At 31.6% G+C, this 26478-nt stretch overlaps 1 protein-coding gene across 5 annotated transcripts in view; it reads left to right on the top strand.

Annotated features, from left to right (window-relative positions):
• The first annotated feature begins 562 nt into the window (after window positions 1–562).
• Window positions 563–26478, top strand: part of LOC143917188 (atrial natriuretic peptide receptor 1-like) — an 87636-nt gene continuing 61720 nt past the window's right edge. The window contains exons 1-2 of one of the 5 annotated variants that reach the window (XM_077438650.1): window positions 590–698; window positions 780–881. The gene's annotated coding sequence lies outside the window, so the exon portion shown is untranslated. Of the gene's footprint in view, window positions 919–26478 lie in introns of all 5 variants that reach the window. The other 4 variants (XM_077438645.1, XM_077438647.1, XM_077438646.1 and 1 more) reach the window with 4 other exon arrangements.

Here is a 26478-nt window from a genome sequence, read left to right as displayed (position 1 = left end):
ACTTAAGATCTATCGATTTTCGATCTTTGCCTTCCGATATTTGTGTTTTCTTTAATTTAACATTCTGTCTCGTCACGTAGACCCGTACTTTATATTATATATGCACACTTTTTTTCGTCCAAGGCACTATTACATGAAAGTTAATTAAATTTTCAAGATTTGTATAATTTTTGACAAAAATTATATGAAATTTTAGATTAAATAACGGGTTTCCGGAAACCCACGGATTAGGGTGATTACACATATGTATATTTAACGACTTACTATATAAACTTTGATTTACTGACCAAATCGAGCAAACTTACCGAGTCAACGGCAAAAAATTAACATAGACATAATAGATACTCGGAATCAATTTCATCATCGAAACGTGTGATGGCGATGATGATGATGATGATGATGACGCCGACAACAGCGACTTTGATATCCACATCACCACGTTTATTTATATCAGGAAATCGAAGCGGCGGACAGATGCGTCGCGAAATGGGTCATGGTCGCCACGAAGTCTATTTGGACCAGCTTTTTGAGATAACACGAATATAACGAACCGAAGAAGTTCGAAACGCGGTTCGGCACGACCGTGTTCAGTTGCCGCGCGACTGTCGCGCACGACAGACGTGTGTGGGGTTTCCGACGCGCGCGCGACCACTTATCAACAATTCGTATGCGAATTCGCGGCAACCGTTATCGGCCATGTATATACCAAATTATTCAAAATATTTGTCATATGAAATGATGTGCGCGTTTTGATCATAATATCATACATATGTACATAGGTGGTGATTGTCATCAAAGTGCGTTTCCTAATTACATATTTGCTATAAATATATACGTATATGGCTATATGTAGTATGGAGTGAGTCGCCTGTGAGAAAATTGTATTTATTGGTCATGCATATTGTGCATATGTAGTAGGTAAGGTTCGAGTGGTGCAAACGAAGCGTCAGTTAACCCTTTCCGTTCGACTTTTCGAGATAACGTACCGAATGTGTTTTATATACGTATGTATATGTACGTATGTATGAATAGAATGTGAGCGCGTGTGTTAAATATTTATTGTCCGAGATAGTATTTTGTTGTCGCTTTTATGTTTTGTTATTATTGTTATTATGCTGTGTGTAAATTGTTCATTGCAGATGTTCCGGTCGCGATATGGTTCGATTTAAATTTTGACTGATGATTTTGTTTGTGTTTATGAAAGTCGCGTATATCGCTGTTGGCCGATTCTGCGAAAGAGCGGCGGTGAAATGTGTAATTAAATCTACCCGTCGGAAAATTTTGAGAAGTGTAACGTGAAAAGGGAAAATTATTTTCTGATTATTATTGTACGTGTGTGTGTGTGTGTGTGTGTTGTATTTTTTGCATATTTATTTTCATATGGTGGTGCTTTGTTGAAGTGTGAATTTTTTTTGAATGTGTTTTATTTTTTTTCATGTTATAAAAACACCGCGTTTAAAGAAACTGGTTAGTTAAATTTATTGTTTAAAAAGTTTTTCGGTAATTAAAATTTTGCGGTGGTTGAACGTAGTAAACTACTGTTTTAGTGCAGTTGTAAATTTTTTCATAGACGAAAGATATGTAGTACGGTATTTGGACGAAATAAATTTTTTTTTTAAGGTGACATTATTCTTTGATTTAATGAATTTCTTAATTAAGATGATTACTGTAATAGAAAATTTTAATTTAAGATAGGTATTTAACCGATGCTGTTTAAGATTTTTCTATTAATCGGTACTTAATTTTAAACACACAGGTTTTTAAAACACACATTTAAAAATCAACGTTTGTCTGACTATTGTCTGTCCGTCATGTATGCGGTCCTATGCCATTCAACCGATTGCGATGAAACTTACAAGAGTTATTGTGTGGATGTCCACGATTGTTTCTGTAAAAAAAATCGCTCAAAAACGGGAATGAGTGGCATTGCAACGCAATAATTTCAAATGTTTTTAACAATTGAATAATTTCAAATGTGTTCGCCGCCTGTGTTTTTCTGCTGTTAAACGCTGGATATGTTAGATGACCACGATGTCAGATAACTCGGGAAAGGGAATTGCATGCGTTATTGTGTCATTGCAACGCATGCCGGGTTCGGCTAGTAAATTATATATTTTGAAATCATATTCAAATAGTGGTGACATAGAGCAACCGTTTCATCAATGAAATCAAATAAATTTGCAAACTTTGATATGAGACGATCGACTTGGAGTCACAAATATCCAAGTCTCCCCTGCAGCACTACAGATTATACTCGGAATAGATTATTTTCAATCGAGGTCAAAACACGAAATCGAACCTGGTAACCTATCGGTGGTTATAATTTTCGCAACCACCATACTGCTGACATTATAGCAATTTAAGATCCATAGATTCCGAAAATTTCTTATTTATTATATTCCTATTATATAATTTTTTCCAAAATTAATATCGACATTCTTGTGGTTAATAGCATTTAAAAACATGTCATCAATGTTTTCCCATTTTTTTTAATTAACTTTTCATACGTATTCATGCATATTTAAATGTGAGAATTTACATCGTATTGTTTTTTTTTTATTATTATAATATCTTAAATTCTTTCCATTACATTGAACTCGTTTCGATTTGTCCCTAAAAATATATATGGGAACCCGCGCATAGCACAAAACTAATGAAACATGAATAATGTTGGAACATGTACCTAATATATGTATAACTCACGCGAAATTCTTTAATTCACATATCTGGTGAATTCCGGAAATTGGTTCAATCCATATGGCAAAATTAATTTTGCTTTAATTTCATTTTGCAGGATGACGGGTTGAATTATCACACGAGAGCATTGATTTTCTATTCTCCAAATACATATAATACATAGGTATTTCATATATGCACGTATGTATGTGTAATTATACTAATATTGTATTACACAAACGTAATAATATGAAAAAAAATTATCAACAGACTATTTCGGGTGTTTGCAGTTTTTCTGTGCCTGCTTATGCTATAAATATTTTAGTAATCTTGCACATGTAAGATAAAAACTCATATTTGAACATTCGTAAGCGGTCGACAAGGTCATGTACAAATTTCCAATATCTTATAATTTTTGAACAAAATGTTGCCCAAATTCATATGCACATACATAATGTATGGATAAAAAAATGTTCATTGTTGTGTTTAATTTGCATATTCGTAGCTTGATTTCTGTCATTGATACATAAAACGCATGGTAACTATGCATATTATTATGCTAATGACACAACATGCAAAATTATATTGTTTAAATATATCACATGAATATAATTAAATATAGCACGTTGAAAACTAACTAAATTTGTAATAAAATAAGTACATATTACATGTATACCTACTATATGTATACCTATATAGAACAACTTATTGTTAGGACGGTAACCAAATTCATTAATGATCAGTATTTATGAAAGCAGCCATTATTCAAACAATTTCGAAATTTGTTTTTTTTTATGTTTTTTAAAATAGGTAATTAATAAAAAAAAGTATATGAGCGTTATTATAAATATGTGATTAATTTAAATACTGACCGTTTTAAATAACTGTAACTGCCCATTGAATTTAGTAACAAACCATTTCAATATATTATGACTGAAAACTTATTTCATTTTAAAAATTCATTTAGATCTTGACATAGTAGAATACATTTAATTTACACGTGTATAATATTTAAATTATATTAAAAATTAAACACATTGGGACATGATGCTATATAACTAGCTATTATACATCTAGCTTTTAGTATGTATGTATGTAACTTTCAATCAACTGCTGAATTTCTGAACTTTTAAAGGTTTAACTTTAATTTTGACTTTTTTACTGAGCGAAATTCTTTCCCATTAAAAACAATGAAATACTTTTTAATCGGCTTTTTGAAATACTTTTTTATTTGAATTCTTAAAATAGGTCATTGATGTTTTAAATCCAACTATAATGCTCCATAGTAACGATTTCTAATATACATAATCGATAAAAATAAATCTTTACAGTTACAATGAAATGTTGAAAATGTATATTTTTTTAAATATTAATATTAGCAAAATTAATAATGAAAAAATAATTATATAAATCTCGCACAATTTAATATATATGGACATTAATAGAAAAATAATTTTACCTTTGGTTTTGTATATTCATTACTTTGCTTTAAGCGTTATTCGAATTGTCAATTTGCACTGCGTGCGATTCGCACGTGTCAATTTGAAGCTTTGTTATTCGGATAAACCGAATCATTTGTTTTCATAAACAACAACAACGACAACAAAGTTTTCCATCTCGGTTGAAATTCGCGTACGAAATCGTCAACGTCCCTTACAGATTCGGCGCAATCAACGCACATCGATCACAAACACTCATTAGTACTTCATTATAATAGATTCAATAACATAATATGAACTTAAACAAACGTAAAAAAATATATATACATATATTACCGAGCTGAGATGGATTCGCCCGCTGTGACATGTACGCTGAATTTAGCTTAGGATTTTCACAGAAATATTTATTTATTTATTTTAAAATACGTATACAGCATTCAAAAAAACTTCTAAAAATTAATAACAATAATGAAAATAATAAAATAAAAACAAAGAAGAAAAGCATTGAATAATGGTAGATATGGGATATATGTATGCACATGTATCATTAAGAAAAATAATCAAACAATAGAAAATTAATACAAGAAAAGGAACAGTAATAAGATTAATATTTTTTATTTTATTTTTAATTTTTATTTATACCAGGAAGGCCTAGCAGGTAAACCCAATGCGCCTTCCTGGCTAATATGTGGGAGGGGGAATATTCTTAAAAGATGAACAAGATTTATTATCTATAACTAGTAATTACAGGAATGTAAAATAATTAATAATTTCGTATATACTCGATAGAAAGTATTCCAAACAGTACTAGTAAACTCCAGATGACTTTTTACAAATTAACAGCAAGGCAGTACTATCAGATTAAAAATGCTTGGTTAGTGTACAAATGAAACCCAAATTTCTATATGCCTTGCTTATTATTAAATCAATATGAAAACGGAAAGATAATTTACTAACAAGTAAAACGCCGAGGTCTCTCACACGATTAACCCTAAGTAATTGATTATTATTACTGATAAGGAAATTAAACAATATAGGGAATGTAAGTCTAGAGAATGTAATGTGAAACATTGAGAAACAACTGGTTATGAAGACAGTAGTTAGTGACGGAGTCTAACTCTTTTGTAAGTTTAGAAAATTTTCAATGGAAGAGATTTTTTTTATTCAAATTATATCGCCAGCAAAAAGCAGAAAAGACGAGTCCAAGAAGCAGGACCGGTCATTAATGTAAATAAGAAATTTTATTGAAAGTCTTTGAAACATCAGCATAAATAGAACATATTTAAATAAATGAAAATACTGGATTGCTTTTTTTCATGTTTTTTATCACTATTGTCTTTTTCGCATAGCTTTGACGCAACAGTGGCTGTAAATCATCGGGTCATTTATGTTACAAAATATCACTCTAGCTCTAATGATGCAAACATTATTTCTTTTAAAGATTTAATCTGGTCCAATCTCGGATTTATACCGATTTTTTAAGGGGACACGTTTTCGCATGACGGTTTTCGTTAAAATACATGTTTCAGAATGGACATAGTTTGAAGTCAAAAATAATTGCGTATTCGTTAAAATCGAACATTGGAGGCGGCTTTGGAGAGATTTGCCAGATCCTGCCCCAAGGATCGTGTTCTGGTATTAAATGGACGCTGTAATTCGCAATGACGCACTTCGGCACTAAAGCATAACGATGCGTCTATCGTTGTCGGATAATTTGGAAGGTTCGTCTAATTGGTCCAGAATATTTGTAGGCGTATGGTGTCTAGTTTTGTTAAAAGTATGAACACTTACCAATAGCGGCTAATTGGGTTAGCTCGACAATTTACTGGGTATATAGGGCTCGAGGGCGCCTCTAGTGAGATCGGCTTACAGGGCGCTTTGTCTATAACATGAAAAACACATACTTGTTCAGCTGAAGGCATCTCAAGTGCTATTATATTCAATTTATCGCAGATATTAAAAACGGTGTTAAATTTAAACCCGACCTCTCCACCGTGCTAACGCCATCAACAGAATGCAATTTCTCGATCAATCTTTTAAATTATATTATATATATACGTATATACATATACATACATAGATACTTTCACTCGTTTTTTTATTTGATAAGTAGCTTGTTTTATTATGAATTTGCACGTGGTTTTATCTCTGATTGTTCGAGTTAAACTATGCATGTTATCTAATGGGATCAAGGTTAATTTCACGGAAGGGGATTTCGAGTGTTTGTAATGCGAAAAATTTAATTAACCAGAGGATTTTACTTACGCATGGAAAATGCGAGTCGTTTGAGGATGTATTTAATTAAAACAGCTAAAATCGAATACATAAATTATCGATCCGTATTTAAATAAATTGAATGGATTATCTCGGAGTTCGATTCTTATATTCATTCTACTATTTATGTATGTATATACATATGTGAAGCTCTTCACGAAGGTTATTACAGAAAGGCTGAAGAATATCCTCGACGAGAACCAACCTGTAGAGCAGGCAGGGTTTAGGGCAAATTTCAGCACAATGGACCACCTCCAAGTAGTTGGCGAACTAATCGAGCGCGCCAACGAATATCAACGGCCATTGTGCCTAGGTTTCGTCGATTATGAGAAAGCCTTCGATACAGTTAGTCATAATGCAGTACTTAACGCTCTAAAAACACAGGGAGTGCCGGAACCCTATGTGGGACTGTTAGCTGCAATATATAAGAATGCCACAGCTTCGGTTAAAATTTTTTCAGGTACAGATAGATTTAGCATAGGAAAAGGAGTAAGACAAGGAGATACAATCTCGCCCAAGTTATTCAATGCGGTGCTTGAGGGAGTTTTCAGGAAATTGGATTGGGATACAGCCGGAGTAAGCATCAATGGTCGCTTTTTGAGTCACCTTCGGTTCGCAGACGATATAGTTTTAGTAGCTCGTGATTCAGCTGACCTACTTATCAGACTAACACAGCTGGACAGGGAAAGTAGAAAAGTAGGATTAAAAATTAACGTAGATAAGACTAAACTAATGTTCAATAGTTATTGCATGCCTGATAGCATCCCCTTAGATGATAAACCAGTAGAAGTAGTAAATAATTATTTATATTTAGGTCAAATAATTGACATGTCTGGTAGTAAAAATGAAGAGATAAAGAGACGTATGAAATTAGGGTGGAGTGCATTTGGACGGATGAATGCTGTTTTTAAATCAAAAATGCCACTCTGCCTGAAGAAAAGGATCTTTGATCAATGCGTTTTGCCAGTGATGACGTATGGATGTGAAACTTGGACACTGAACGCCAAGATGCAAAATAAAATCCAATGCACTCAAAGAAGTATGGAACGCTGTATGCTTGGCATAACGAGGAAAGACAGGAAGCGGAACACGTGGGTGAGAAATATGACAAGGGTAGTGGACATAGTGGATAGAGTGAAGAGATTGAAATGGCAATGGGCGGGTCACGTAGCTAGGAGGATGGACGAAAGGTGGACAAAAGAAGTGCTTGAATGGTACCCGAGAGAAGGCAAAAGAGTAAAAGGAAGACCGCAAGGAAGATGGGTGAACGAAATTAGGAAAATGTGCGGAATGAGATGGATGAGTGTTGCGCAAAACAGAGACGAGTGGAAGCGTGTTAGAGAGGCCTTCATCCAGCAGTGGATGGCGAATGGCTGTAAATGATGATACATATGTAGTAATTATTGAGTTTGAAAGTTATATTTTTTTGCTTTTTGCAATACGAGAAGTATCAACCAAAATATGCTATTAATCTTCACATGATCAATTCATCGATTTATGTAAGGTTCTATTTTATTCTCAATCCAGCACATTTACAGCCAGCGCTAACATCTGTGAGCTATGTACATATGTATGTATGTACATATGTATGTATGTACATATGTGTTATAAAATTTTCTTGAATATTGTAACATTAAAATTCTGTCCTTGTCTTACATATATGGAATTATTATATTGGGGACCACTTTGATATCAAGCCTTCCAATCAATGGCATTATTCTAACAGAGCTATTTTCTGGTTATAAAATGAAAACGAAACACGTGGTAAATACATATATGTATATTAATCAAGTTATGAAATAAGTAAAAAAAAAACATTAGATGTGAAAATGCTGTATATTTAGAGTAAACTCGCTAATAGATTTATTTTATTTTATCTTCCGCAAGTTCCAAGGTATAATTATAGATATTTAGTAATAGCTGAAATTATTCTATACCAATTTTTTTTTAATGTGAGATAAGACCGTATAATCAGCGTTTGTTTTGCTTGGTCATCATAGAATGACCTTCGTTTCATTGAACGTGTGTATTTTTTAAATAATTTATTTTAATTTTTTCATAAAAAGTGATGATTCAAATTTGTCTAACAGTGAAAAAAATCAACAGTGCAAGACTGCGTTCATCACAGATGAAAATGTTACGAACAGACGTTGAAATGCTGCATAATTGAATCACAGAGGTGGACCGTTTTTATTAAATTGAAAAGATGTGCGTTTCAATTTAAAACGTGAATAAGGGGATGACGTTAAGCATCTGTGAATTCGTTGCGATGCTATTTGAAATTAATTATACCGTAAAAAATATGCTAAAATTATGACATTCGCATTCCGTGACAACTCCGACGAAAATATCAACAATTCGTTACGCTGTAACTGTGGATTTAAAAAAAATCGAATGTATGTATGTATGTATATATGTACATATGCTAATGCAAACAACATTTTCAGATGTCGCAAAATAAGCACTTACATACACACACACATGTATTGTATGTATTTTTAAACCAGAAAATAAAAACCTGCTGAAAATGCTTGTTGTGAATTTTTCCAATGCGCTTTCAGCAATGATTGACGATCGTCCATTTGAATAAATTTGGTCCGATTTCGGCACGAAAATTAAGCGGGATAATGGCCTCTTCTGGCACGAAAAACTCTTTGAAAAATAGAATTTACGTATTTTCGTCGGGTCTGTATGTATGTACGCGTTTAGTGGCTGAATTGCCGCTGAACAAATTGCGAAAAGGTTTATTTACAGAAATACGATCAACATGAGGCTTCATCATAGCCTGAAGACAACTGTTCAAACCGTATATAAATATAACAGAGAGGACGTTCAAATTGTAACGAATAAAATAGCATCGTAAAACTCAATTGTAGAGTTAAAATGTTACTTCAATTGGAAGCACTTCGTCACCTGGATGAACGTCACCGTCAACGGACGGTTAAAGTAGTTATTGGTTTATTGGAAACGCATTTGACATTATATTACCGGATCGTTCGAGACATAAGATACATCAAACACATTGAAGGCTCCTTAGTCATCCAATTTTCATGTTTTTGTTATTTTTTGCCATACAATAAATCAACTTTAGCCGAGACGCGAGACTCGTGCGTGTGTGTGTGTGTGTTCTGAAAACATTTTCGGTTCACATTACCTTTTCGGATATTGTACAATGTACATATGAGAGAAATTAAAATTTGCCGCCGCCGACACGACTTATTTCCGAGCGTGCATAATTTGGACATTCGTCTCAATTTCGCACGAGTTGTAAGAAAAAAGTGTACCCGTTAAAAAGATGTAAATAAGGATTTTGTCGGTGTGTTTTTACGTATAAACGATCGGCGTTCGTCCTTGGTCGTGCGTTGAATAGCTAATGAAGCGTTCGTTTGCATGATTGTTTTCAATATTTTCCGAATGTTTAATTAATTCGACCATGATAATTTGCGTTGATAACGTGTCGTATGAATCGCGGCATAAGGTATTGGTCCCAGTATCTGTCAGGTTAAGGCGAATTTCGCCGGAGAATATCAACTGTTCTTAATTGAGAATTTTTTTTAGCAGTCTGTTTTTGGGAACGTCTGAAGAAAATACCTGGCTATCATTTTATATGATATATTTTTTTACAACTCAATTTAAAGTTATTTATTTAGATTTTTGTCAAAGAGTGTAGGAGCGTCCGTATGCTCGTCACCAAAGGCCAAAATGTTCGTTAAAATACGTATGTTCGTTAATATGTACGTATGTTCGTTAATATTGTATATACATATGTTCGTTAATATGTTCGTTAATATGTATGTAAAATACGTATGTTCGTTAATATGTACGTATTTTCAGATTTTTTCGAGAATTTCAAAATTTAAAATGCCAATTACTCCCGACACCCACTACTTATTAAAATCTAGTCCGTTTGTAAATAAAAACCAACAGATAAATCTTTGATATTCAAAATAAAATATAAATCTTTGATGTTTGGAATGATTTTAAATAAAATAAGAAAACAAATGGCTTATTTGTATTTAAAAGACAGAGTGACGGTAGTCACGTCACGTAAATATATCACCTTTATAATCGCATAAATCTGAGACTATCTCTGGCATAAAAATAATTATTAAATGGTTAAATGACAGTAAAATGACGCTTTCTAAGGTTAACTGATAGTTGGCATGATGACTTACAGTCGGTCTGTAGTAATGCGTCAAAGTCATGCGAAAATACATGAAATTTTGTATGAAATCCCGTATATGAACGTAATAAACGAAACTATTATAAATTCTAATGATATTTACTAGTATTTATTTAGTATGTTTGATATCCAAAGTATTTTCACATTAGTTAAGATATGTACGTGTCTAGTTCTACTTTTAAAAAAATATATAAATGCATACGTTGAAAATCTGTTTTAGGTATTAATTTCTGCGTCAATGTGTCTAGCACTACATCCAGCTTTTGTTATTCGAGATGTGTTGATATTTAATATTTTTCGCAAGTCTATAGTGTCGAACCTAATTTGGGTAAGTGTCGAAAAAAGCTTTTTTACAGATTGAAATAAATATAACATATCGAAGGTATCGCTTTTCTGTTATTACTTTTCCACGTAACAATAATAATATTTGGGAATTGGAAGAAAACATGTACCTGGACGAAATCAGTCAATTAGTATTGATATGATATGTGATCGGAATGTGTCATATTGTGTTATCGTTTTCTATATTGACATAAAACCAATAGTAATCATTACAGTGATAAGTATTATATTTTGGGTATATATTATATTATAGTATGTATGTACAATATATACATATATATGTACATACATACACATATATGTATGTATGTATTTCTTTATTTATGAACAAATGTGAAAAATCCACAATATATTTTCTGTTGTTTTTTATTAGACATATTGTATATTTTAGCATCATACTAGTATTTCCCTCTTCATTTTATTTCCAAATTTTATTTTGCGTAATAAATTTTTTGCTTTGGTTCATAAATTCCATTTTATTTCTTGTCGAATGTTTTCAAATCAGATCTGAAGTCTTCTTTTACGTAAATTCAGCTTTATCCCGGATTTGCATCAACGATGAATTGTATATACATAAATATTTAATAGGAATTGTGAAAATTGATCCTTTCATACATACATAGACACGTGCAATACATTTTAAATTTTTAATGTACATACACTACATATGTACATATGTGGGTATGTAAGTTTGATTATACGTACATATGTATTTGTATGTAAAACTTCAATATCTTAGCGTTGTTGACAAATTAACATTATTATTAGATTAACATTGAAATGTCGACTTATAGGTAGGCAAACACTTCTCACAATAATATTACACACGCGATAAAAATATAATACACATGTGGACGTTTTTAATTGACGGAAAATTGTGCTAACATTTTAAGTGCCGGTATACATTTATTCATACTTGACACACATAATCGTATTTCATTTAAAGCATCGTATATTTGATAATTTTTACTAAAATTTCACATTAAATACAGGGCATACGTACTTTATTTCATTGAATTAATTCAAATATGTATAATAAAATCAATTACTATTATGTGATTATAAAGTACATATAAATAAAATACTCACGGTGTTGCTAATAGAATAATTCTCTCATATTTCGTCAAGAGACTATCGAGTAATAAATAATTATACTAATATTTATTCTGTTTGCATACAATAATTGAACATGTGCTTCTAAAAATAGAAGTATTGTGCGGCGTCCATATATTTTACTCCGAAATCGCTATCCATAGGATTTGCAACGTTCGCTCGAATTTAAAATATTCGAATAAATGCATCTGAAATCCAAATGCGAAATCGTGAATTTGAAAATGTTTCGAATTTGCGTATGAACATAGTTGCAATGTAAATACGGTTTAAATCAGATGTGTGCATATATTTACATACAATAGATTTTCAAATCAAATACACCCGCCGGCATCAAAGTAAAATTTTTGTTTCTGTACTTCGAGCGATCAAAAGTGAATATTTAAATAATAAATTGAGAATTTTCTTCAAAGGCTTCATCTCGTTAACATCTCAAATTGTATGAAGCCGTGAATACATTTGGAGGTTTTATATTTGTTGTAATTCGTTACAAAAAACTTTATTATAGCATTTATTAGGCAATTTCGGAACGAGACCTAATCAAAGGTTATATTAAAACTGGTTTTGTATTATACGTAGCATTAGGATTCTTCGTTGTTTTAATATGTTCACATTCCGACACGTCATTTTCAAATCACAGCGATTCTCAATCTGATATACGCGTTTTTCCCAGAGTTCGTTAGGGTCGAGGTACGTCAAACATATTATGATGACTGAAAGTATCATTTTTGACCTATTCGCATTCTGATCATTGTTTATTTTGTCTCTTTACTTCCTATGCCTACTCGTTTCGTATCGAATGTAAGGGAAAAATAGAGTTAAGAATGTAGAAACAACAAAAATAGTATTTGGACAAACTGTTGCCTGAAATAGATTGTCGATATGAATACATGAGAACTTTCTGTGTCGGTTTTATTCCTTATTTGTGGCTCTTTAGAATCGATGAGCGTTGCTAATTAACAAACTGTAGATTTGTCTGTAGTAAAGATTTGAATATGGACGAGCTCCACAAGCGCAGCTAAAAATTTTCAATATGGGAGATAAAATTTATGGAAATTAGGGGTTGTATGAGTCAAAAAAATTTAAAACCACTGAGACTACTAGAAGCATACACAAATATGTACATATATATATGTATAAGATATTTTTTGCAATGCTAAAATTGGCACTGAATTTCATCAGTAAATATTATATGATAAATGTCGATGCGACGTCAAAATATTATTATTTACGCATATCAGAGTGATGCTTTGAAGTGTCGAACATATATGTATACAAATATGTCATAGCATTATATAACTTGAAATCACACGAATTTGCAATTTGACATAAACCAGAACATTGATGAATCCGATTTGCCTCGTTCGGTGTGATGACTTCCGCCGCACAATCTCGAATATTATACGTGAACGTATAACTAATTTTGATACGAATTATACCTAATCTAATCCGTGGATATATTATTGCTAGCCGCAGAATGAAATTGTCGATATCGGGGTAATATTGAACGTACATTTGTATGTATGTGTGGGACAACAGTTCTCGTCAAATCTACACCTACTGCAATACACTACGTGTGTAATATATGTAGATTGTATATATATTATATGTAAATATGTACATACGAACATACATATAACATATGGGCTTGTTTGATGAAATTTCATTCGCTCGAATGTGTCTCCTCTAGTTTAGCACTCCATCAACATCTCTTAGTATACAATTTCCATACAAATCTATCCCTTGCGTCAGGAACGTACTCAGCATATTGTCATACGGGTTGGTTGTGCGTATTTTATACGTAGACCTCTTTCCCGGTTATAAATTCAAACGTCACATTGCTATGCTTACATAATATATTGTGGTGGAAAACCTGACGATTTTTAATTGAAAATATTTTCTTTTATGTCGCAATGAACATCAATAGTTAAAAGATGCTCGTTAATTTTATTTGTCGTGAAAATTTTACTTCTAAAACTTCGCCACTTTAATTTGAATACCTGAAAAAGGACGAATAAAATTTTAAATTATGCTAACCGGCATTACTCGGGTTCATTAATGTTGAAAAAGACCCCTTCTAATGACTCTAAATATTTAGTATGTAATATCTTAGTCAAGACATCATGAGATAATATGTATGTAAATGTTTGGTAAGTATACTGAATTCAATGCATTTAAGTTAAAACGTTGAAAATTCTTTGTTTTGAAATAAATTTCATACAATATATGTTTGTATGTAAATACACTCAAAAGTAATCTATTCAAGTTCAAAATTAATCTATTTTAATTAATTCAAAAAGTAATATATTTTACAATTCCATTCTAAACTGCGTTGTCGCCATGTGATTTCATTGTTTTACATTATATGCTGCAATTTATCATTCTGTTTGAATTGTGCACGTGCAATATATGTATGTACATATATCCTCAAAATCAAACAAACATACACATACATACGAATATAGCTTTATTATAATAATAGAAAGACTATCGTTCGACGAAAATATATTCTGAAGCAACGAATCTTTTACTTCGTTTTGCAAAAGTCTTCTTTTACTTCGACTTTCATCCTTTTTTTCGACCGACAATAAAAGCAAGCCTGTCGGTTATGGGCTGCCCACTTGTACAACGAACTCTTCGTTAGGCAAAAAAAAAGAAACATGTTTGAAAATAGCCCGAAACAGAGCTGTTCAACTGTTAGTTTGCGAACTGTGCAACACATGAGAAACTTTGCCAGGCTTCAAAAGTAACAAGTAACAACACACAATACCGTGTACATTTGAAGTTGAAGTTAAATTATGTTTGGTAATGCCGTGTATATTTTGAATAAGCTTTGTGTGTATGTATGTATGCATGTATATGAATATGATGATTAGCTGGTGTGCTTATCTGGGTAAATTTGTTTACGTCTGGAAACAATTTCGTAAAGAAAATTTTTAGTCATGTTTTTATTTTAAATTTAAATTGACAGTGCCGTTTTAGAAATCATTACGAAAGCATGAGGTCATCAAGCCCAGTTAAAAGATACACATCTGTAATGTTCGCGTTGTTGAACCATCGCTGGATCAGTCTCTAATCTCTCGGTTATACTAATTAGAAGTACGTAGAATTTTGATGACTACTAATGGGAATGATTAATTAATTATTGGCGTATTTCATAATTCATAAAAGAAAATTATATATTCAAAAGTATTCATCATACAAAGGATCAAATTTTGAAAGGGTATTATTTTTTTACCTATATTTAATAAGACGCTTTTTTGTAATATTATTTACATATATTAAAATTTTTGTTTTTTTATTTTTTATTATTGAATTTAAAATTATTTTTCCAATAGTATATATTTATTTTTACTAACAAGAAGTGTACAAATATTATGTAATATATTTTTTTGGTTATTTTTAAGTAAAGAATTGTATACATTCAATTGTTACTCAGTAATATCATCCAATATTATTTTCTCGACATTTCAAGTATTATAGTTATAAATTTTCACATGAATGTTTTACGAGTTTCCGAACATCACGTGGGTTGGGGTTCGTATAGGAAAGTTTTCTTCGAAAATGACCAGATTTCGCTAAAACTGAAGGGTTAGCCTACGAAAGTACATATGCAAACCTTTCTTGTACATACAAGGTATGATCGTTGAGTTTACTGTCTACACTTCTGTTCGCATAAATTAAAATATATATCTTTTGTGGGAAAAACGGTCGTAAACATTTGGTTTGAAATGTTTTACCAATATAAAACCCGATATCAGACAATATTTATAAACATCTTCGTATAATTGATTCAAACTTATTTTATATTTTTATTTATTTGAGCGTTGACCTATAGATGAGTTAATAATACCTACGCTGATATAAAAATATGATATTCATTTTCTTTTGAAAGTTTTTAATGGAAATTTCCGGGATTCGCAAAAAAAAATCAACGATATCATCTTTGGACTGGCCTCTTGATACTTCAAAGATTCTATTTCAAATGAGATATGCATCAAAAAGATTCTGTATAATCCTAAATATACATTTCGTATAATAAACTACAAATTTAGATTTAGCTATAATATACATATGTACATACAAATGTATATCATATAGAAAATTTTCTACATATTAGAAAAACATTATTGTTATTAACATTTTGTTTCAAATCTGTATTACGCTTCATAAATTAAACCATTGTTTTTTATGAATACATAAATGTGTGACAAAATTTTCGCATCCATGGGAATTTCAGCAATCTGACGGCAACCGTCGGAGTGTTTATTATGTAACGTGTATACTTTATGGTTAAATTTATGATGTATGCATGTGGTGTTTTTCAATTTTCACCGTAGTGTAAATATGTAAATGCGGGAAATGTTTATCATATAAACAACGTATTTCGCAAACGTGTAACTTTCCGGAGCTAGCGGGAAATTTTTTTAGACGTCCTCTTCGAAAGTTTGCGAGATTTGCGTCCGCACGGATAGAAAAGCCGAAATTGTCTTTTCCACCTTATCTTTTCGACGGTGAAATTAATTTTCTTCGTTTTTTTTCTTCGCCGTCTTAACGCCAAAGCGAAAAGCTGCATAATTCGAATGAGAAAATCCTCCGCTCGTTAGCGACCGCGACGACTCTCATTAAATAGAATTTGAAAGACTCTTAAAACTCAAACTTCGAGTCTCGAACGATCAACTTGACGAACAATACGAAACGTGTTACAAATTTTCACGCAGTTTTCTCTTCAGTTAAGTCGGCTAGTAATAAGTCCTGAATTAATTCTGAATCACCTCACCCACCCCGTCACGTGTCACAATTCGGAAGTTAGAAACTTTCTTCAGATGTAATTGTTTCGTCTCTTTTGCTCATTCTCAATCAAAAGTCACTTTAGAGCAGTGCTACTCAAACTTTTTCAGCTGGCGGACCAGTATTTTTTTTTTAGTAATTCTCACGGACCAGCATCACATTTTAAAATAAAAACCTTATATACATATGTATGTATATGGTTGAAAACTTTTAACAAATAAAAATAAAATAAAATCTAAGTAGTAAAATTCGTGGATCGTCATCTATGAATTTAGATTTAGACTTAGACATAATTTTTTTACATATTGTACATTAATCAAATTCAGATATTGGTGACATAGTGGGTAGTATGGTTTTTACCAATTTGTTGAAGGAAGAAGATTAGCACGGGATCGAACCCGGTAACCTCTCGGTGCTAAACATAAACGCAACCACCGAGCCATATTGCTGGCCATATGTATGGATATTACTATTTAATCATGATTGCAAAATGTGTCCAATAAACAGAGGACTTAATAAGATTGTAATTTCCACATTAGCACCTGTTGATGCTGATGGAGGTAGATTTAAGTTCTTCTGTACACATCTGAACTATACATAAGTTTCAGTGTGATTCTTGAAAATTAGACGTTGCATTTAGCTCCACTAAGGCCCATATATATGTATGTATATGTAATAAATATCAACAGTTTCTTTAAATAGATTCTCAAAATAAAATCATCACTGGAGTGAGTCATCGTTCGACCTCCACTTGCGATCAAAATTGAAATTTATCACGCGCAATTAATTTATTTAAGCATGCAAATAGTGTGCAATTAGTGTTTTAATGTGCAATTATCTTCTTTAATTTTTGCATGTTGAATGCGCGGCGATCAATTCTAACTGACTCGTCCCCGAAACTTAAATTAATATTTGCACATTTACGACTGTAATAAAACGCTTCTTCTTCGCCAAATATTTGCATACCAAACACGTCGCTAAATAGTCACTAAATACAACACAAACAGCGATTAAACTGAACTATCAATAAAATTGTGTGTTTTCTTTGTGGGCGTTGTTGATATTATAGTTATCGCGGTTGATCGTGATGATGTTTTGTTATTAGATATTTACGAGATCAATCAAACCCTCTCATCGTTTTTGTATGATTGTCTGACGAATTTGATTATTATAGATATACATGCTAAAATTTATCAAATCGAATCGCAATATATGTATGTACATATGTACAACACAATATACTTGGTTTAATGATTACCAGTTTTTTCCGACATCCGGGAAATATTCTATCGGCTAATCGGGAAATTTTAATCTATATATGTATATAATTCAACCTAACATGCGATATAAAACAATCAATTGATTAAATTTCGTGTTTATCTATATATTGGATTACTTCTGCTTAACAAAGAAATAAAATTTCATGTTCATTTTTATATACTTACGCTTTTGCCAAAATTTATTTGAAGGGATCGTATTGTTATAGAACTCTGTCTATATATTTTTAATATTATAATTTATTGGCAATAATTTTTCCTTTATAAATATTGTAGATGTCTTCTATTGTTATGGGTTAGTTAAATTCACAGTCTAAAAATATACAGTAGTGCTTCCGTTTACACGAGCAATTGAAAGTATGTACATATACATATACTGTATCAAACTTTTTAAACGAATTTCTCGTATATAGGGACGAAATAAAGAAATGTCCTGTGTTAAATATGACTCATGGTGTATGTGTTTGTGTATGTATTATATGTACAATGTACATTTACAAACGATAGATACATACATAAATAGAGTGATGAGATACATATGTACATACACATCTATCCATGTGTTGATTTTCTATGTACATTCATATACTGGTTTATAATGAATTTTGTTTTAAAAGTACACCATGTAAACGTCGGAATTAGCTATTTTATATTGATTGTAAATTTGTTTGATATGATATTTATCATTTAATACGATCTAAAGCTTATAAAAAAAAACGAAATCTTATAATCCGTTGATATATTCGGTGTAGGAAATTATTTAGATTATCCATTTAATAAATTATGATTGATTCATTTTAAAGATTGCGATGTTATATTTCTATAGATAAGAGTCTATTTTAGTCTACGTATAATAATTTTTCCATTTTCGTAAAAATATCACAATTTTTCTTGTGCTTTAATATGAAATAACGATACGTATTATTACATATATGTAAATATACTGCCTTAATTGGTATTATAAACAGAATCCTCGCGTACGTTAACCGTAATATTTTTGTACGTGAGATACCCACTCGCCTACCCTAGTTTTGTACATACAGTACGAATGTGTATTGTGCGAAGGGTAGAGGAATTGACCAAAACCCTTTTTGAGGGTAGATTCCTTTGTCAAGTCGAGGTCAGGCGAGGATAAAGGATGGGAAAAAAATATTCTGATCCTTGGCGCATTGTTTTAAGCCTTCCTCTCTTTGGAAAATTATTGTTAAGGTTGCGTTGAATTAATTCGATGTTTTTTTTATTCCATTAAAATAAACTTTATCGAATCAGGATGTACAGAAATATACCCTAAAAATAGTGTATGCTAATTAAAAATATTAATCGCTAAGGAATTGACCACAAGTTCCGGCCAATTTAACCACACAAAATAAATATTCATTGGATAAAACGACACTACGGTCGTGCACACTTTAAATATAATAGATAATAACATATAATCTAAATTAATTATCAAACGGGCTTTTATTACGGCATTGTGATGATCCAAAGTCGTATCGAATAGACTAATTGATGGATATTGACTAAGCAAATGAGCGATAGTCACGCGCAACATGCAAATCTAATCCCTCTCATTTGGAATGATTGAGCGCCGCTGAAACTTATGTGTTATGAAATTAACCATCTTATTCGATATAGAGGAATTGGTAAATTGATACTTTGGTCGAAAGCGACCTTCAACGTGTGAAGCGTGGATATGTTTATGCGCGAATGTGAGCTGAATTGCAATTGAACACCAAGATTGCAATTCCAATTTTGCACGATGCACTTGAATAATCAACGTCGAATACCGTTTCGGATACAATTTCCTCTGACTCTGCAATCGCTAACTACCCACTCTGTATTTGAACCTAGTGGACAACTGCCACTCTCCATGGTAATTTTGTCACCTCTGACTTTGGGGAATATTGGGATACTAATTACTTACGTGTTCAACGACCGAACTAAATATGTATATTGGTTGTTTGAGATGTTCTTTAGTAGATATATGTAGTTTCTGATTTCATTAGACAATGTGTATTATATACACTATATTAAACGTTAACATGTTCCATATTGAACTACTTTATATATGTATACCCTTCTATGTATGTATGTGCATGTACTTGCATCAGAATCCCAGTGCCTGCAGAAGAGCACTTCTGCAGAAGAGCTCATATTACAGTCTTGCACCGTCTATGGCGCATCAACCAATAGAAATCATTCACCCTTTTCTCACTTAATTTGCCAAGTAATTCTGGACCGCTATATTTGTATTTTTATAAACCTCATATTTCTTCAGATAAAAATGATTAAATTTCAATAGGAATCTTTCTTTCAACATCGACATTGCCAACGAATTCAATATTCAATAGAAATATATCAATTAACATTTCGAACTAATTTTATACGAGTAAATTCTCTATATACACATGGATATGTATAAGTTGGATTATATGGTAAGAGGCTTAAACTTTCTTTAGAATTTGGGGTCTAATGTTTTGTAATTTCATCCAAAATATTATCTGTTAGATATTAAGGGCTTCGCAGATAGTTTAATATAACTTGTTTTGTGAAATTAATTTGGTCAAAATTTAATTCTATTGAAAAATATAACTATATTTATGTATGTATGTATGCATGTATGTAGATCGCCTTATGGCGTGATAGAATTGGCGTGCAAACTGAATGGCGGTATCCTCTAGTTACAGCCTTACAAAGTTGACTATCATAAACTTTATTACATACGTTATAAAATTAAATAATAACATTATACCAAAACCTGGGACCTTTTGCCGTACGTTAATTGTATTTATATATGTACATAGAGGTTGTGATCAAGAAATCTCGTCTCGTGATTTCTCGAGAATTCTCGAGAAATTTTGATTCTCGTTTCTCGAGAATATTTTATTGTAAAATTTCGAGATTCTCATTTCTCGAGAATATTTTATTATGAAAATTCGAGATTCTCGTATCTCGAGAAATCGTTTATTAGAATCTCGAAAATATCGAGAATATTCTTAATTTATCACTACATGTTTTTGCTCAATAAACTGACTAATTTGTATACTTGTTAACTCGTAAATAATTTTGTGAAGTATTGTAATATGTATAGATGGTCAGTATTTTTTTTATTTGTCCGGCAAGTTATTATTCGGTCATCATATATGTAAGTACATATATACATGTTAAAACGAAATCGCACCATTTTTAAGTAACATTTATGTATGTGCATGTATGTAGGTACTAGTCACTAGTGCGAAAGTATTCGGTTATGATATCACTAAAACGCTAGTGAAAATATATTTTCACTGACAATATGACCCCACTTAACACACATAAAACAAAGATTTTTGATTTATTATTTATTTATTCGAGTATTTGTTCCTTAGTTATATTAATCAATTTATAGTCAGTATTTTAATATGCATAGATGGTCAGTATTTTTGTTATTTGTCCGGTCACAAAAACACGGGCAAAGCCGGGAAGCAACACTGGGAATTTATAAAATTCTTTTTTACATATTGTTATTTTTACTATTTTGAATTACTTTTGTATATTTTTATTTTCTTTTCATGCCTTCTTTTATAATATTTTTTTTTATATAGTTTTATTTATTTTCTATTCAATGTTCTATTGTATCTCTCTATACCTTTCTTTCGTCATCTCTTTAATAAAGTTGTAAGCCCCTGATATAATATACATATGTAGTGTTTGCGCCTTTTGATTTTTGTATGTTGTCAAGTTTATATGCTAAAAAAATCAATTCACTATATTAAAAAAAAAATTATACTTTCTCGAGAATTCTCGAGAATCTCGAGAAACAAAAAAAGAAAATCTTGAATTCTCGAGATTCAAATATTTCGAGAAAATAAGATTCTCAAATCTCGAGATTCAAATATTCCGAGAAAAGGAGATTCTCGAATCTCGAGAATCAAAAAAAGTCGAGAAATCACAACCTCTATATGCACATATGTACATACAATATGTGAATGATGATAGATTTGACCACTTCACACGTAACACTGGCAAACATGTAAAGGGACATTCCTCAGTCGGTCTAACAATGTCGAAAACGTGGCTGCTTTTGACATAGCTACATATGTAGACAAAAGCCCTTTCAATTCGAAATGGACGTGTCCATTCATGCCTCGACGAATGTTTGGAAAATAATTGCTATTCTTCGGAGCGAGGACTCGCAAAACGAGTACTAGGTCGTACCTAATACGCCACCACTACGAGCGAAACTCGTTTTCATATACATATGTATATAATAAATATTTCGCACGAATCACACAGTTCTGCAAGAATTGAAAGAGTAGAAAATAAAAAAAAAACCTATCGCAAAATATGTGTGTTCGTAAGTTTGTCGTCTTTTATGATAGCGTTTGTAAAAATTGCACACAAAGCACCGACGCGTAATATCGAAAAGATATACGGCCAGTGAAATGGTCCATTTTTCCATTGCCGATAAAATGTAATAAAGTTGGAAAATCGAAGAAAAAAGCAAAGACTAATTTATTACTCGGAATCTCGACATTATGGTAAATGGAACATAAATTCTAGGAAAGATCAGCGTGTGAAATCCGACATGTCGCACATACACTTTGATAAACTGCACTCTATATTCACTTAATTTCTTAGAATCGAGATAAAACATCTAGTAAGCGATTTATTTTCTCTCTCGATGTGTATGTACATATTTATATGGATGATAACTTGCCGGAACTATCCGCAAACTAAGTTTTCCAATTTAGTTTGACCTCTCAATCTAGGAAATAGATTAACTAACTAAAAGATTTAGCTATTATATTGTACACGAAAAGTTCAGAAATTAAGTAAGTTCATATTCAAAGTCGAAAAGTTCAATCAATTCCATTTTAATTAACAGTCGAGACATGTCCAAGCAAAACATTAATACTAAACATCAAATGATTTTTTTTCATTCTTATTCTATAAAGCAACAATCAGTGTTACATTTGTAGGAACCATATACATATAATAATATGTATGCTAGAGATAGACATGTGGCAATTATTTTTATTTCTCTATAAAATAGATAAGAAGAAATTTTAACTATGTATGTATGTACATACGTTTATTGATTATGCAATATGTATGATTCATAAATTTTATCTATCCCATAACATTTATATTTCTTTGTAATTTTGATGATTTGAATTGTTCACATTCATTTTAATAGCACCGTTTTATGTGTCGTATTATATGTACAATGCAGAATATGAATGCATCTCTTCTGTAATTGCATTGAATCCACCGTAAGAGTAGACAGACGTTGATAAAATTTTCATAGCATTCGTAGAGTGAAACTGTGAAATTTATATACTGTATATTTTAATTTGGGTTTATAGTGGTAGATCTCTGCAATTTTCCTCTCGAAGTGCGTAAAATCGGAACACAGCGTCGACGGTTTATACGACGCCTCGTAAAACTTTGAGTGCAAAGCATCTTTTTGTATCTAAATTTTCCGGCGCGCACGATCTCTATTAGTCGTCGGATTTTCATTGTGATTCGAAACAAGAAGGTGTGCTTTTTTCTTTTCAATTTCTTTTTGATAATTTTTTTCCGTTTGGCGGACCGACTAACCCAGTCCATTCTAGTCCTTTCGTTCACATCAAAGGGAAAGCGTCCATCCGAACAGATATCCACACAAAACAAACAAAAGTTTCACCCCCTTCTTCTATAAACGAATTCGTGTCCGGCATGCTTAACTCAATGACGACCAATGTACATATATACCGGTATATATTATGGGATTGTAACATACTAGAAAAAAGCGTAATAAATATCCGGCACTAGAGTTTGATTCGTCCATAAACAAATATACCGAAGCGAGAGTGAAATATCCTGAGGGAGATTTCTCAGAAGTCCCTTCTGTGACTGCGTACGGAGCTTATATAATATTTATATAATTATTATGAATATTCCTGTTGACTTATTTATGTATTTATTTATCAAAAAAACATACACCGTTTGTGAGGATTATACATACTTGAATCATTTATTTAGTCATATATATATATTATATCATACAGCTAATTAAATTTGACATCGTTATTATAATTTAAAGTAATGAATTGCTCTTCAAAATTTTAAATCATACTTTAACTTGGACTGTAAACAACAAAATATTTATAAAATAACTTATTTATTATATTAATATTATTATAGTACACATTTGTAGGTTTATTGTTATCCTATACATATAAGGAATACAAAATAGCACATCAAGTGGTAAGCTGAAGATTATTGAAACATGATTTTTTTAACAAAAAATTGTATTTCCGTAGCACGAAAAATTTTAACTAAATGAAACAGATGCAATTCAATTAAACTAATTGTTTCCAACATGAAAGTATTGTTCTATAAACTTTATGATTTTAATAAATGTACCTATACATGTATTCCATTTTATTCCCAATATATTGTGGTGCAATGAATTTTCAGTTAGGAAAATGCGACCTTTCATGTGTTGTTGCGTTTCCATCGAATGTGTAAATATTATAAATTCTATGTATAGTTTATAATATCGATTTTCCTGCCGAAAAATTTGTGCAAATTAAATTTAAGAATACATATACATACGCGTCAAACACGTAATCGTCGAAGCGTCTCTTCGGAAAAACCCAATTTTCCATTCAATACACGCGCTCTCGTTCGATTTGAATAATGAACGCATTACGGTTTAATTCGCGACTAAGGACGTACCTACATAGATCTGCATACGTACAGGTAAATCTGAATTGATGACACGCTTTCGCTTGCCAAAATAAAATATATAGAAAAAAATCTGAATAATACGATCCGTTTAATGGTGTGATAATTTTCAAAAATTCGCACATTTTAATATACTTTTTATGCGTTGGTTTCGCTGTTCGATTATTTCGAGACCTGCTTGTGGAAGACGTTATCCGACTCCGGTACTTGGAGTTTCGCCAACGAGCTCAATTAGTTAACTGCATACAGAAATGTATATATATATATTTATGTTTTTACATTATATAATATCGAATTGCACGTAAATAATATCATCACAAATTTTATAACTCGCATCTTATTTGCAGTTTGTAAAAAAAACTAACACGTTGACATTAACGTCACCGTCTCGTTCCTTCTTTGTTAGAGTTTTCCACGAACGAGCTTCTTTGAATCCATTGAATACCTATTTGTTTGCACTAATTGATATACGTACTTGCAAATATTGTAAGAAATTATATTGAATTTTTTTTTAGAAGCATTCTCGAGCAATATTTCAACTTCTATAATTCCTTTTACTATTCTATAGAAGCATTGTAATCAAACAAAGTGAACCTCAACCATGCTGCTAGATATAATATGTACCTTCAAACGTTTCAACTGTTTCAAAACAAATAGTATTTGAGCGCATTTGTTACATTGTGAAACTACCAGATATATTTACCTACATATGTATGTAGCTCAAAATTCCTATATGCTCAGTTTGAAAAGTTCCTGCAAGTTCCAAGCTCAGTTATTGTATGAATATCTTGCAAATCCATTATATACAATATATTGGGCTTAAAATGAAGAATTTATGTATTTAATTAAACTAAAAATACAAACATGCTTTTAATTATATGTATGTGTGCATATGTATGTATTGTGTAAACGTATGATTTAGTTGAAATCGAGTTTAGCTAATGAGAATAATTCACGATGACATTGACCATCAATGACGTTGTATTTTAGAGAATTTTGATATTGAAACAGAATGTTGAAGATATAAGGCCGTTGACCGGTTGTTGACGTCATCGCCTGTCTACTTTGAGATAGTGTTGAATTGAGGGCATTAAAAGTTTATGCACAACGTTGGTTATCTACGTCTGAAAGTTTAGGTTAAGTTAGGTTAGTTTTGATGGGATTATGTTACTAATCGAGTACTAGAAAAATTGAAGTAAATTATCTTATCTATTTGATATAATTATGTACATACAAAAGATACATACATATATTTGTATGCATGTACATAGTTCCAATACCATATGAATATCGTCTTTGAATATTGTCTACATATATTTGAAAAATTGACTTTTAAATTTTAACATATTTCCAACTTAGATGTTGGAAATGAGCATTGACGTCAGCTATTGGACGCTTTTGCTCGTCCTTTTTGTTATTGTCAGTGACCGATAATTGACGTCATTGTCCAATGTGCATCTACATAAACATGAAAATGAAATCGCATACATATATCACACATTGCAACCGGGTTACATTTCGTAATAAAACCGTCAATCTTGTCATTTGAGATTTTATGTATTTAACCCTTTCGCTCCTTAGGTGTCGATCTTCAGGGTCCGAGGTTTTATCTCCGGAATGAAATTCGACGTGTCGGCGAAATTTTCCGTCAAAATCAAATCATAAATCGCTT

Source organism: Arctopsyche grandis, chromosome 9 (assembly GCF_051622035.1).
Source record: "Arctopsyche grandis isolate Sample6627 chromosome 9, ASM5162203v2, whole genome shotgun sequence".
NCBI lineage: Eukaryota > Metazoa > Arthropoda > Insecta > Trichoptera > Hydropsychidae > Arctopsyche > Arctopsyche grandis.
Note: the sequence above shows the minus strand (reverse complement) of the source record. Positions and strands in the feature narration are given on the sequence as shown.